Raw genomic sequence first — 16,081 nt, 5'->3', positions numbered from 1 at the left:
ATCAGGTATTTCTTAAAGGTATCTATCAAAGTTACCCCCGCAATTATAGGAAAATTTAAGAGACGGAGATTTAGGCGTCTGTTAAAGTTCTCAATCTGTTCAATCTTACGTCTAAGGTCTATAGAGTCCTTAGTGGAAACATTTTTAAAGGCATTTAAAGTATCTACCTCTTGTTGTAAAGATTGCACTTTTGTTGTTAAATCATTTTTAACAGAGTCTACGGTGTTTTTCAAGTCTTCAAACTTAGTATTAAGATTAAGCACATCACCTGAAGTCTTCTGCAACATGGTAGCAATCCGGTCTAACATCACCTTTAGTGTTTGTAGAGTCACCTCTGAGGTCTGTGTTACAGAAGCAATGCTTCCTCCAGCTCCCCGAGTCGTAGCCTGCATGCCTGGGTCCTCACTGGAAGCCTCTATCGACACATCGTCAGAGTCGATGGGGTTTCCCTCCAGGGCTGCTCTCGACGCCGGGCTGAGAGGGATCTGTGAAAGAGATGGTGGAGACAGGGAGACTTCCTCTCCCGGCAGGGGGGCTGCTTCTCCAGTCCTTCCCGCAATGGGATCCTCTCCCCGTATAGTTCTGGAGGCACCGGAGAGGAAACGGTCCAGCGATGTTTGAGCCGTGGAGGGGGTTGAGGTAGGTGGAGGCACTAATCTCAACACTCCCTTACGTTTAGTATGAGGCATTTTACCAAGGAAAAAAGAGTGTTTTCAGCTCATAACATCCAGAGCGCTTCAACAATCGTCCGGTGCGGCAGCCATCTTGAATTCCCCCTGGACTAATCTTATATTGAATTACGTTTGACTTATGGAGATTGGTTGTAAGGCCAGGTACACTTTGTGTGAAATAGGAACTTTTGTAATAAGTCATGGGCTGAAGATAGGACCTGAAGTGGTGAACTGGATTAGGAACTGGTTGACGGACAGACGCCAAAGGGTGGTGGTGAATGGAATTCGCTTGGAGGAGGGAAAGGTGAGTAGTGGAGTGCCTCAGGGATCGGTGCTGGGGCCAATTCTGTTCAATATATTTGTGAGTGACATTGCCGAAGGGTTAGAAGGTAAAGTTTGCCTATTTGCGGATGATACTAAGATCTGTAACAGAGTGGACACCCGGGAGGGAGTGGAAAACATGAAAAAGGATTTGAGTAAGCTAGAAGAATGGTCTAAGGTTTGGCAATTAAAATTCAATGTGAAGAAGTGCAAAGTGATGCACTTAGGGAATAGAAATCCACGGGAGACGTATGTGTTAGGTGGGGAGAGTCTGATAGGTACGGGCGGAGAGAGGGATCTTGGGGTGATAGTATCTGAGGATTTGAAGGCGACGAAACAGTGTGACAAGGCGGTGGCCGTAGCTAGAAGGTTGTTAGGCTGTATAGAGAGAGGTGTGACCAGCAGAAGAAAGGGGGTGTTAATGCCCCTGTATAAGTCGTTTGTGAGGCCCCACCTGGAGTATTGTGTTCAGTTTTGGAGGCCGTATCTTGTTAAGGATGTAAAAAGAATTGAAGGGGTGCAAAGAAAAGCTACGAGAATGGTGTGGGATTTGCGTTACAAGACATATGAGGAGAGACTTGCTGAGCTAAACATGTATACTCTGGAGGAAAGGAGAAACAGGGGTGATATGATATAGACGTTCAAATATTTGAAAGGTATTAATCCGCAAACGAACCTTTCCGGAGATGGGAAGATGGTAGAACGAGAGGACATGAAATGAGATTGAAGGGGGGCAGACTCAAGAAAAATGTCAGGAAGTATTTTTTCACGGAGAGAGTAGTGGATGCTTGGAATGCCTCCCGGTGGAGGTGGTGGAAATGAAAACAGTAACGGAATTCAAACATGCGTGGGATAAGCATAAAGGAATCCTGTGCCGAAGGAATGGATCCTCAGGAGCTTAGTCAAGATCGGGAGGTGGGGCTGGTGGTAGGGAGGTGGGGATAGTGCTGTGCCAGAGCCGGTGGTAGGAAGCGGGACTGGTGGTTGGGAGGCGGGGATAGTGCTGGGCAGACTTGTACGGTCTGTGCCAGAGCCGGTGGTTGGGAGGCGAGGATAGAGCTGGGCAGACTTATACGGTCTGTGCCCTGAAGAGCACAGGTACAAATCAAAGTAGGGTATACACAAAAAGTAGCACACATGAGTTATCTTGTTGGGCAGACTGGATGGACCGTGCAGGTCTTTTTCTGCCGTCATCTACTATGTTACTATGTATGCTACTATGTTACTATGTCATGAAGTACCACATTGGGCTTTTCAAAATGGTTACACCCAACTCTGATCTCATAAGCAAGCACATACAGATTCATTAAGGAATATAAACCCTGTACATCATCATACACCAGAGGACTATGTTTTTTTTATTGCAGAGGTAGAGATGTTTGGTAGATGAATTAAAATAACTCAGAAGCTTGAAGATGAGTATGTGCAATAGGGTGAAAAGCAGGAGGGGAGAAGGAGAAAGCACATACTTTCAAGTCAAGGTAGAGTGTCTGGTCCTACAAGGTTAGGAAAGAGAAGGAGGTAAGGCAAAGAGACCAATAGGAACAGAGCCTGAGCCCAAGTCACAGTAGAAGTCATAGAAGGGCATTCCTTGATTGGAAAGAGGTGTCACATCAGGCTGACTCATTAGAGTATGAATTATAAAGACAATCAATCAGGAAATGACAATGGGTAGACAAAAGACTCAACTAGGGGTAAAAATTATAGATTAAGCAAGAGTGGCTGCAGTGGCTTGTTAGACTACAGTACAGAGAATGCTTTGTTCCCATACTGAAGCAGAAAGTACATACGGCACTAAAAATCCTAAGAAGTGAGAGCAACATTAAATATATTATTTTTTGCCTTTATGTGAAAATGTTTTATTAATATTTATATGTTACAAGCTAGCAACAAATTAGTAAAACAGATTTCTAATAGATACAAACTACTACTACTACTACTTAACATTTCTAGAGAGCTACTAGGGTTACGCAGCGCTGTACAGTTTAACAAAGAAGGACAATCCCTGCTCGAAGGAGCTTACAATCTAAAGGACGAAATGTCAAGTTGGGGCAGTCAAGATTTCCTGACTAGAGATGTAGTGGTTAGGTGCCGAAGGCGACATTGAAGAGGTGGGCTTTGAGCAAGGATTTGAAGATGGGCAGGGAGGGGGCCTGGCGTATGGGCTCAGGAAGTTTATTCCAAGCATGGGGTGAGGCGAGGCAGAAAGGGCGGAGCCTGGAGTTGGCGGTGATGGAGAAGGGTACTGAGAGGAGGGATTTGTCTTGAGAGCAGAGGTTACGGGTAGGAACGTAAGGGGAGATGAGCGTAGAGAGGTAAGGATGGGCTGCAGATCGAGTGCATTTGTAGGTTAGTAGGAGAAGCTTGAACTGTATGCGGTGCCTGATCGGAAGCCAGTGAAGTGACTTGAGGAGAGGGGTGATATGAGTATATCGGTCCAGGCGGAAGATGAGACGTGCAGCCGAGTTCTGAACGGACTGAAGGGGGGATAGATGGCTAAGTGGGAGGCCAGTGAGGAGTAGGTTGCAGTAGTCAAGGCGAGAGGTAATGAGAGAGTGGACGAGAGTTCGGGTGGTGTGCTCAGAGAGGAAAGGGCGAATTTTGCTAATGTTATAGAGAAAGAAGCGACAGGTCTTGGCTATCTGCTGGATATGCGCAGAGAAGGAGAGGGAGGAGTCGAAGATGACTCCGAGGTTGCGGGCAGATGAAACCAAGATGCAGGACAGTATAATAGAGGAAGTAGAAAGCTATAACCTTTTTTAAAAATAGCTCCCCACTACTGAGTATAATAACCCAGTTACCCTTCCCCCACCCACACCAACCTAGCTTCCCTCCCCTCCCGGGATGACCACAGGGGAAGTGTCCTGTAAGTGCCTGTAATCATAGTTGTAAGTCATTAAGGACCAGACTTTACGCAAACAAAGAGATGTTTTGTATTATATATATATAAGTATGTAAGTATTGCCACACTGGGACAGACCAAAGGTCCATCAAGCCCAGCATCCTGTTCCCAACAGTGGCCAGTCCAGGGCTCAAATACTTGGCAAGATCCCAAAAAAGTTCAATACATTTTATGCTGCTTATCCCAGAAATAAGCAGTGGATTTTTCCCAAGTAATTTTAATAATGATCTGTGGACTTTTCCTTTAGAAAGCTGTTCAAACCTTTTTTAAAACCCTGCTAAGCTGTTTTTACCACATTCTCTGGCAACGAATTCCAGAATTTAATTGCACGTTGAGTGAAGAAAAACTTTCCCTGATTAGTTTTAAATTTACTAATTAGTAGTTTCATTACATGCCCTCTAGTCCTAGTATTTTTGGAAAGAGTAAACAAACAATTCACATCTACCCGTTCCACTCCACTCATTAATTTATAGAGCTCTATCATATCTCTCCTCAGCCTTCTTTGATCCAAGCTGAAGAGCCCTAGCCACTTCAGCCTTTCCTCTTAGGGAAGTTGGTCCATCCCTTTTATTATTTTGGTCACCCTTCTCTGTACCTTTTCTAATTCCACTATATCTTTTTTGAGATGCAGTGACCAGAATTGAACACAATATTTGAGGTATAGTCGCACTATGAAGCGATACAAAGGCATTATAATGTCCTAATTTTTGTTTTCCATTCCTTTCCTAATAATACCTAACATTCTGTTTGCTTTCTTAGCTGCCGCAGCACACTGCGGAAAGGGTTTCAATATATCAACTATGATGCCTAGATCCCTTTCTTGGTCGGTGACTCTTAACGTGGAACCTTGCCTTACGTAGCTATAATTCGGGTTCCTCTTTCCCATATGCATCACTTTATACTTGCTCACGTTAACATCATCTGCCATTAGATGCCCAGTCTCTCAGTATCGTAAGGTCCTCTTATAATTTTTCACAGTCCTCTTGGGATTTAACAACTTTGAATAACTTTGTATCATCATCAAATTTAATTACCTCACTTGTAACTCCCATCTCTAGATCATTTATAAATATGTTAAAAAGCAATGGTCCCAGCACAATATCAACTGGCTCGCCTTTATCCGCGTTTGTTCACCTCTTCAAAGAAATGTAATAGATTGGTGAGGCAAGATTTCCCTTCATTAAATCCATGTTGGCTTTGTCTCATTATTCCATGCTTTTGAATATGCTCTGTAATATTGTTCTTTATAATAGTCTCTACCATTTTGCCTGGCACCGATGTCATGCTCACTGGTCTATAATTTCCCTGATCCCCTATGGAGCCTTTTTTAAATATCGGCTTTACATGGGCTACCCTCCAGTCTTCCGGTTACCACACTCCGCCAGTTGGTTTTTCAATTCTATCAGTACTCTGGGATGAATACCATCTACTGCCCGCCCTCTTCTCCCCCCCTCCCCCCAATATCCCTTTTCTTTTTTTTTTTTTTTAAATTTACCTCCGTGGCGGTCCAGCAGCGCAGCGTCAGTGAAGGAGGCGGCGCTCCCAACGTCTTTAGCCTTCCCTTCGCTGTGTTCCGCCTTCTTCTGACGTCAAGGAAATGACGTCAGAAGAAGGCGGAACGCAGCGAAGGGAAGGCTAGAGACGTCGGGAGCGCCGCCTCCTTCACTGACGCTGCGCTGCTGGACCGCCATGGAGGTAAATTTAAAAAGAAAAAACAAGAAAAGGGATGTTCGTGGGAGAGAAGAGGGCGGGCAGTAGTTGAGCAATGGGAGCGGGAGGGCAGGGGAGAGACGAGCATGGATGCGAAGGGGGAGGGGAGAAGAGGGCGGGCCAGGCCAACTGGGACATGATGGGAGCGGGAGGACAGAGGAGCATGGATGCGAGGTGGGGGGGGGGTCATGGAAGGGAGAGAGGGGAATTGCTGGATAGGGATTAATGGAGGGTGACAGAGGAGCATGGATGGGAGGGGCAGGGCTCAGGGAGAGAGGGGAATTGCTGGATAGGGAATTAGGGATGAATGGAGAGCACAGAGGAGCATGGATGGGAGGGCAGGGCTCAGGGAGAGAGGGGAATTGCTGGAAAGGGATGAATGGAGGGGGCAGGGGACAGAGGAGCATAGATTGGGAGGGCAGGGCTCAGGGAGAGAGGGGAATTGCTGGATAGGGATGAATGGAAGGGACAGATGGGCATGGATGGATATGGTTTGCAGGGCAGGGCTCAGGGAGAGAGGGGAATTGCTGGATAGGGATGAATGGAGGGGACAGATGGGCATGGATGGATATGGATTGCAGGGCAGGGCTCAGGGAGAGAGGGGAATTGCTGGATAGGGATGAATGGAGGGGACAGGGGACAGAGGAGCATGGATGGGCATGGATGGGAGGGCAGGGCTCAGGGAGAGAGGAGAAATTGCTGGACATAGAGGGGAGGGAAGAGAGATGGATGAAATGAGGGAAAAGGAAGAGAGGAGAAAAACTGTACATGGATGAAGAAAATAGGCAGAAGCTGAGGACCAGAAATGAAGAAGAAAGGAGGAAAGGAAAGAAATAAATGGAAAGGAAGCCCTGGAAACGGAGTTAAGAGGACAGATAGCATCAGAATCAGATACTGGGCCAGCATGATCAGAAAAAGAAAGTCACCAGACAACAAAGGTAGAAAAAAAATCATTTTATTTTCATTTTAGTGTTTGGAATATGTCCACTTTGAGAATTTACATCTGCTATCTTATTTTGCAATGTATAGCAGTTTGTTTCTAAGAATATTGTTGACAATTCCTGTCAGTGTGGCAAGTGGTGAGCGATCATTTTCACGGGGGGGGGGGGGGGGGGGGGGGGGGGGGCGCCGCCGCCGCCGCCGCCAACTGATAGTCTGCAGGGGGGCGCCAGAGACCATAGGCACGGCCCTGACTATCCTTTTCCCCTTTACACATGGAATTTCGATCCACAGTGATTCCAAGAAGTGTTTAGTTTCATGCAGAATTTTCAGTCTATTTGATTCAAGGCTCTCCTTAATAAACAATGCTACCCCTCCACCAATTCGATCCACCCTATCACTACGATATAATTTGTACCCTGGTATGACAGTGTCCCACTGGTTATCCTCCTTCCACCAGGTCTCAGAGATGCCTATTATGTCTATTTTGTTTTCATTTAGTGCAGTATATTCTAACTCTCCCATCTTATTTCTTAGTCTCCTGGCATTCGCATATATACATTTCAGACTATGTTTGCTGTTCCTATTTACATCATGCTCAGTACTTGACAATATTAATTTGCAATCTTTTGTCTGATTTTTATTTAAGGACACCTGATCTACTATGGTCTCTTTTGCAACCTCACTATCAGGATACCCTATCTTCCCTGTTTTGGTAATATCTTTGAAAGATACCTTATCCTGAACTATGCGCTTTTGAGTGACTGTCGGCCTCCCCCCCCCCCCCCCCCCCCCCCCCCTGTTAATCAAGGCAGCCTCCCTGTAATTGGCACAGACCTCAATTCAATCCACCATACAGCTCCCAGAACTCCTGCTTGGCTTTGTGATAAAGTGTCCCAAATCACATCTTCAACCATTCAGGCCTTTCATTTCATCAGGGTCAAGCTTTCCTCCCTCAGCCAAAAGCAAGCATCATGCATCTCTCAAGTTTCCAGATCCACCCAGATATCTGCTCGTCATATGCCTTGCCTACTTTGGCCACAAGGCTTCAACAGTCCATGTAACACCATTGGCTCATCTCCACTTCCAATTTGTTGCCTTTAAAATAACTCTTTTCAGTTTTGCCCACTGATGTTCTGCTTCTTTCAGCTGTTCCCATCCAACTAACTCTTCCTTGAGAAATGTTCCCATCTGGGCAAAGTTCCAGTCCCAGTGGCGCGTAGCCAGACCTGAGATTTTGGGTGGGCCCAGAGCTAATATGGGTGGGCACGCACTGTCTATATAAGTATGAGCAGTGTCTCTTGGGATCCTACAAAATAATGCCTTAGAATTCACTTGATGATGGATTTCTAAGTAGTCTGCCCAGAAGCTGCCCTGCATCAGTATAACCACATACATACTTAATGGAAAAATTGATATTTTTAAATATAATTACATTATCCCACAATCGCTCCACTGCAAAATGCTATACACAAACTTGTGCAAAAACACACTCATATCCTTACTAAACCATAACAGCACTAATTCCAAGGACAGGACGAGGTACAACCTTATGCTTGAAAAGGCAGAACTGTAATTACACTAGGCTCTAAAACACCAATACACTACCTCGTGAAAAAAAAAAAGCAAAACAAAAAGGGCTGCAAATACTACACGCTATCAGAATACTGCACCTTGATCACACATGAACAACACATGACACAACGGACATGACACAAGGAACTAGAAATTTCCTCTCCCCTTTCCCCTCCATCCATGCATGCCCAGCAATTCTCCTCCTTCCCCTGCCCTCCACTCCATGTCCAGCAACTCTCCATTCCCCTGCCTTCTTCTCCATACATCTTCAGCAAATTTCCTCTCTCCCCTGTCCCCTCTAGCAATCCCTGTTGTCCAGCAATTCTCCTCTCTCCCCTGCCCATCCTGTTTCTATCCATCCCCTTCCCCATTCTATCCAGCATCTCCCTCCCCCTCTCTCCCCCTTCACAGCATCTCCCATCTGTCTGTCTCAATAAAGAACGACAACGTGGATGCAGCTTGCAGCAGCTCACAGGTTTGCCTGCTTTGTTTAACTTGCCTGAACGGCGACGGCTGCGCGGGGGAGTGGAATAGATAGGCTGCTGGCTTACTTCCACTCCACTCCCCAAGTCGCAACGGCGAACGGGCAGCCCTAAAAGCAGCAAGCAACCAGGCTCGTCGACTCCGTCCTTCCTTCGCTTCCTGCCCTCTCTGCATGCGTCCCGCCTTCCTCTGATGTCATTTCCTTTCGAGCGGGCGGGACGCTGAGAGGGCAGGAAGCGAAGGAAGGATAGAGTCGACGAGCCTGGCTGCTTGCTGCTTTTAGGGCCGCCCGTTCGCCGCTGCGGGTAAGAAAAAAATAACATCAGAGCTGTGATTGGCTCGCAGACTAGGACTGGGTGGGCCTGAGCCAAGAATGGGTGGGCCTGGGCCCACCCAGGCCCACCCGTAGCTACGCCCCTGTCCAGTCCGCTTGTTCCAGCTTCTCCCTGCTTGCTCCAGTCCATCTGCTCCAGCCTGCTTGCTCCAGTCCATCTGCTCCAGCGTGTTCCAGTCCGCCTGAAGCTTCTCCCTGCTTGTTCCAGTCCGCCCGATCCCAGCTTGTTCCAGTCCGCCGATCCAGCTTCCCCTGCCTGCTCCATTCCGCCTGCTCCAGCTTCTCCCTGCTTGTTCCAGTCCATCTGCTCCAGCCTGCTTGCTCCAGTACACCTGCTCCAGCCTGCCTGCTCCAGTACATCTGCTCCAGCGTGTTCCAGTCTGCCTGAACCAGCTTCCCCCTGCTTGTTCCAGTCCATCTGCTCCAGCCTGCTTACTCCAGTACACCTGCTCCAGCCTGCCTGCTCCAGTACATCTGCTCCAGCATGTTCCAGTCCGCCTAACCAGCTTCTCACTGCTTGCTCCAGTCCGCCCGATCCTGGCTTGTTGCAGTCCGCCGATCCAGCTTCCCCCGCTTGCTCCAGTGTTCCAGTCCATCTGCTTCAGCCTGCTTGTTCCAGTCCATCTGCCCCAGCCTGCTTGCTCCAGTATACCTGCTCCACCCTGCCTGCTCCAGTACATCTGCTCCAGCATGTTCCAGTCCGCCTAACCAGCTTCTCACTGCTTGCTTCAGTCCATCTGCTCCAGCCTGCTTGCTCCAGCTTCTCCCTGCTCGTTCCTGTCCATCTGCATCTGCTTGCTCCAGTTTCTCCCTGCTCGTTCCTGTCCATCTGCACCAGCTTGTTCCAGCCCACCTGTTAGCTTGTCAGCCATTGACTTACTTGCATGCCTGCTAACTTGCTAACTTGTCAGCCATTGACTTACCTGCTCTCCAGTTTCTCCCTGCTCGTTCCTGTCCATCTGCACCAGCATACTCCAGCCCGCCTACTAGCTGTTCAGCCACTGACTTACTTGCCTACCTGCTAACTTGCCAGCCATTGACTTCGTTCCTGTCCATCTGCACCAGCTTGCTCCAGCCCGCCTGCAAGTTGCCTGCTGCTAACTTGTCAGCCATTGACTTACCTGCTCTCCATCAATCCCTTCAATTCCAAGCCTCCAATCCAGCTATCTCCTCTATCTATCTGCTTCACACCTCTATCACTACACATACACCTGTTACACCGCAATCACTACTTATGGCCCCTGTCCACATCCTCTTCCTTGCCCTGTCCCTTCCTAATCTTTTTCCCCTCCCCTTACCGCTGTCTACCGCTGGAACTCATTGCCCACCCGAGTTCCCTCCCGTCCTGCTCACTACGGCATCCCTCACCACCTCACCATCTCTCTTGGCCCCCTCCTCCTTCCTCGCTCTTAACCTTCAACACCTCCTTCCTACCATTAACCCATCACCATTCCTCCTCAGTGCACACCGTCTTCGTCGCCCGACCTCCCCCACCCTCCTCCGCACTCTCTTGCTCCTCCTCCTGCTATCCGCGGGAGACATTAATCCTAATCCAGGCCCCCCTAACCTGTCCTCCTCCTACCCATGCAAACAATTCCGTGATGTCTCCAATCTCGTTTCTATTCCCCTCCTCCCCCCTCTTCCCTCCCCTTCTCATGTGCCTTGTGAAATGCCCACTCGGTCTGCAACAAACTGCCCTTCACCCATGATCTCTTCATCTCTCGTTCCCTTCAACTGCTCGCCCTAACTGAAACCTGGCTCTCCCCTGACGACTGCCTCAGTCGCGGCCCTTTGTCATGGAGGTTATCTCTTCTCCCACACTCCCCGCCCAGCTGGCCGCGGTGGAGGCGTCGGGCTACTTCTCTCGCCCTCCTGTAATTTCCAACCCCTCCTCCTACCGCAGTCTCACTGCTTCTCATCCTTTGAAGCTCACTCCATCCAGCTATTCTACCCACTACCACTCAGAGTGGCTGTCATTTACCGCCCCCCTAATAAACCCCTCTCTTCCTTCCTCACCGACTTCGATGCCTGGCTTTCCGTCTTTCTTGAACCCTCATCTCCGTCCCTTATTCTTGGAGATTTTAACAAACACGTTGATGACGTCCGACCCTTACGCTTCTCAGTTCCTCACTCTAACATCCTCCTTCAACCTCCAGCTTTGCTCCACCACCCCTACTCACCGAGACGGCCATTGTCTTGACCTCGTCCTCTCCTCTTCCAGCTCTCCCTCCAATTTCCATGTTTCAACTCTTCCTCTCTCCGATCATCACCTAATCACCTTCACACTTCTTCACCCCCCAGCCCCGTCCAACTTTAACCACTACCTCCAGGAATCTCCAGGCTATCGACCCTCCCACCCTATCCTCTAATATTTCTAATCTCTTCCCCTCCATCATGTCCTCCGAGTCTGTCGACAAGGCTGTCTCCGCTTACAATGCCACTCTCTCCTCTGCTCTGGACACCCTCGCACCTTCCACCTCCCGTCCCACAAAGCGTACTAATCCCCAGCCCTGGCTGACCCCTTGCATCCGTCACCTTCGCTCCTGCACCCGATCTGCGGAGCGCCTCTGGAGGAAATCCCGCACCCATTCAGATTTCCTTCACTACAAATTCATGTTATCCTCCTTCCACTCCTCCCTTTTCCTTGCCAAACAGGACTACTACACCCAATTGACCAATTCTCTCAGCTCCAACCCCCGTCGTCTCTTCTCCACCCTTAACTCCCTCCTCAAAGTGCCCTCCGCTCCCACCCCACCCTTGCTCTCTCCTCAATCACTGGCTGATTACTTCCGCGTCAAGCTGCAAAAGATCAACCTTGAGTTCACTACCAAGCCATCTCTTCTTCACCCTGCAACCCTCTCCCTCACCCAACCAACCCAGGCCTCTTTCTCCTCCTTTCCTGTCATCACCGAGGAGGAAACCGCTCGCCTTCTTTCCTCATCGAAATCCACCACCTGCTCTTCTGATCCCATCCCCACCAACTTACTTAACATCATCTCTCATACTGTCACCCCCTCCATCTGTCATATCCTCAACCTCTCTCTCTCTCCACTGCAACTGTCCCTGACACCTTCAAGCACGCCGTAGTCACACCTCTCCTCAAAAAACCATCACTTGACCCTACCTGTCCCTCCAATTACCGCCCCATCTCCCTCCTACCCTTCCTCTCCAAAATACTTGAGCGTGCCGTTCACAGTCGCTGCCTTGATTTTCTCTCCTCTCATAACATCCTCGATCCACTTCAATCCGGTTTCCGCCCTCTTCACTCGACAGAAACAGCACTCTCTAAAGTCTGTAATGACCTGTTCCTTGCCAAATCCAGAGGCCACTACTCCATCCTCATCCTCCTTGATCTATCCGCCGCTTTTGACACTGTGAATCATGACTTACTTCTTGCCACACTATCCTCATTTGGGTTCCAGGGCTCTGTCCTCTCCTGGTTCTCCTCCTATCTCTCCCACCGCACCTTCAGAGTTCACTCTCATGGATCTTCCTCCACCCCTATCCCCCTATCTGTTGGTGTTCCTCAGGGATCGGTCCTTGGACCCCTTCTCTTCTCAATCTACACCTCTTCCCTGGGCGCCCTGATCCTGTCTCATGGTTTCCAGTATCATCTCTATGCTGATGATACCCAGCTATATCTGTCCACACCAGACATCACCGCAGAGACCCAGGCAAAGGTATCAGCCTGCCTATCCGACATTGCTGCCTGGATGTCCAACCGCCACCTGAAACTGAACATGTCCAAGACCGAGCTCATCGTCTTTCCACCAAAACCCACGTCTCCTCTTCCTCCACTTTCTATCTCAGTTGATAACACCCTCATCCTCCCCCTCTCATCTGCCCGCAACCTCGGAGTCATCTTTGACTCCTCCCTCTCCTTCTCTGCGCATATCCAGCAGACTGCCAAGACCTGCCGCTTCTTCCTTTTTAACCAGCAAAATTCGCCCTTTCCTCTCTGAACACACCACCCGAACTCTCGTCCATGCTCTCATCACCTCTCGCCTTGACTACTGCAACTTACTCCTCACTGGCCTCCCACTTAGCCATCTATCCCCCCTTCAATCTGTTCAGAACTCTGCGGCACGTCTCATATTCCGCCAAAACCGATTTACTCATATCACCTCTCTCCTCAGGTCACTTCACTGGCTTCCAATCAGATACCGCATTCAATTCAAGCTTCTCCTTTTTACCTACAAATGCATTCAGTCTGCTGCCCCTCACTACCTCTCCTCCCTCATCTCCCCCTATGTTCCCGCCCGTAACCTCCGTTCACAGGACAAATCCCTCCTCTCTGTACGCTTCTCCAACACCGCCAACTCCAGGCTCCGCTCATTCTGCCTCACCTCACCCTATGCTTGGAACAACCTTCCTGAGCCCTTACGCCAAGCCCCCTCCCTGCCCATTTTCAAGTCTTTGCTTAAAACCCACCTCTTCAATGCTGCATTCGGCACCTAACTCTTACCGTTCACTAAATCCAGACTGCCCCAATTTGACCACCCCTATCGGACTGTCCGTTCACTTGTCTCTTAGATTGTAAGCTCCTTGAGCAGGGACCGTCCCTCTATGTTAAATTGTACAGCGCTGCGTAACCCTAGTAGCACTTTAGAAATGTTAAGTAGTAGTAGTTTCCTGCCAAAGGTCATAGCAATTTAAGTGTCCAAAACCTAATAATATGGTGATATCCTCCTCTAGAAAATGTTTAATCTTAACCTTTTCCTTTTCCAAATTTCGAATTGTGACCCACTCCATTTCCCAACATTGACAAGTATCTAGAATATCTCAGATCAACTCCAAAATGTTTTTGAGGAGCTCCAGGCCCATCTCGCTGCCTTGATTAAAATGTGATATCCCAAGGGATTGGTCAGTAAGGAGGATTTTGTATTCAAAATATAAGGCAAATTATAAGGGGACCTGTTTGCTACACCAGCTCAACATTGCAGAATTCAGAGGTTCCCAGGACCCATTCCTGTGCATATCATATCTGACCAGTAATATTAGCATAACGTAACATAACATTTATTCTTATAGTAAACATGTAGATGACGGCAGAAAAAGACCTGCACGGTCCATCCAGTCTGCCCAAGAAGATAAATTCATATGTGCTACTTTTTTATTTGTACTGTCCTCTTCAGTGCACAGACCGTATAAGTCTGGCCAGCCCTATCCCCGCCTCCCAACCACCAGCTCTGGCACAGACCCTATAAGTCTGCCCAGCACTATCCCCGCCTCCCAACTACCAGTCCCGCCTCCCACCACCAGCTCTGGCACAGACTGTATAAGTCTGCCCAGCACTATCCCCACCGCCCAACCACCAGCCCCGGCACAGACCGTATAAGTCTGCCCAGCACTAGTCCCGCCTCCCAACCACCCAGCTCTGCCACCCATTCTAGGCTAAACTCCTGAGGATCCCTTCCTTCTGCACAGGATTCCTTTATGTTTATCCCACGCATGTTTGAATTCCGTTACCGTTTTCATCTCCACCACCTCCCGCGGGAGGGCATTCCAAGCATCCACCACCCTCTCCGTGAAAAAATACTTCCTGACATTCTTCTTGAGTCTGCCCCCCTTCAATCTCATTTCATGCCCTCTCGTTCTACCGCCTTTCTATCTCCGGAAAAGGTTTGTTTGCGGATTAATACCTTTCAAATATTTGAACGTCTGTATCATATCACCCCTGTTTCTTCTTTCCTCCAGGGTATACATGTTCAGGTCTGCAAGTCTATCCTCATACGTCTTGTAACGCAAATCCCATACCATCCTCGTAGCTTTTCTTTGCACCGCTTCAATTCTTTTTACATCCTTAGCAAGATACGGCCTCCAAAACTGAACACAATACTCCAGGTGGGGCCTCACTAACGACTTGTACAGGGGCATCAACACCTCTTTCCTTCTGCTGGTCACACCTCTCTCTATACAGCCTAGTAACCTTCTAGCTACGGCCACAATATATCGTGGTTTGATGCGGGTTACAAAAGAAAAGAGACTAAACAATTTAGGAAATTCAGTATTATACAAATATCAAAATATACCTTTGACAATCAATTCTTATTAAAACTCTGAAACAAATATGTCTTTAACAAACATCTAAAATGAATGTAACTTGAAGCTTGCGTTATTAAAAGGGAAATATTTTTTCACAAGCTTGATAAGCTAATAAAGAATCATTTTTTCCCAAAATTTACCTTTTAAATATGGGAAGGAAAACAAATTTTGTAAGCGAGCATTACACTCTGGATTTGACAAAACAATTTATGAGGGAGTTAACCCATACAATACCTTATAAATCATACAGGACAATTTAAAATTAGTCCTTGCTGCCATCGGATTAGACATGAAGATGGATTAGATATGAAGATCAGGTAGTCCTAGCCCTCCATCCCATTTAAGCAGCTGCATCAAAGAAATGTGCATCCGAGGCTTTCTCCCTCTACATGGTCTTAACAATTTTAAGGGGTAACCCATAACAATAACATCCAAAAAAGGTTCCCTCCAACTTAATATTTTTGTGGACCATCAGATAGTGGATGATTCTTTTTCGAGTGTGAGGCAGAACATTCACTCACCAACACTTAAACTCCTTATCGATCCTTTTTTTTATTATCCTATAACACTCTTTCATTCAAAATACTCAATTACTTATTGTTCTTACTCTTCTTGTCTCATGAAAAAATGTACATGGGATAAATCATTTTCTGTACAGTATTCAAATACGTTGCACTTACTTTGAAGCGGGTGAGTGATGAATCACTGCCTCTCACAGTCAGAACTTGAATTAATTTAGACTTCTGCCCAGTATAACACTATATTTCTCTATCATTGCTGCATCATGGAAACAGCTTATCACTCGTGCAACTTCAGGACTTGGCAACGAATCACCCACTATAAATATTTTTTGAAGCATTCTATTCCAAATTTTCAGCTTCTCCACTCCTTCTCCCTTTAAGATAAGTAGCAAAGTTTGCAAAGGGTAAAATCACTTTGGCCAAAGAATCATTTTAACCCATTGGATTCTACCACTGAAAGATACAGACAATTTTTTCTAAATGCTCTTCAGGTCTTGCATCTCAAACAAAAGTGTGGTTAGATTTTCCCTATATAGTTGGAATAACCATCTGGGGATAAACAATCCTAAATATTTCAGGG

The 16,081-nt window shown here is 47.6% G+C and overlaps 1 protein-coding gene across 1 annotated transcript in view; it reads left to right on the top strand.

Annotated features, from left to right (window-relative positions):
• The window catches only part of SNX25 (sorting nexin 25), a 266,994-nt gene that overhangs the window by 114,004 nt on the left and 136,909 nt on the right, over positions 1-16,081 (top strand).

This window comes from Microcaecilia unicolor, chromosome 2, assembly GCF_901765095.1.
Source record: "Microcaecilia unicolor chromosome 2, aMicUni1.1, whole genome shotgun sequence".
NCBI classification, from domain to species: Eukaryota; Metazoa; Chordata; class Amphibia; order Gymnophiona; family Siphonopidae; genus Microcaecilia; species Microcaecilia unicolor.
This window is presented reverse-complemented; position numbering and strand designations above follow the sequence as displayed.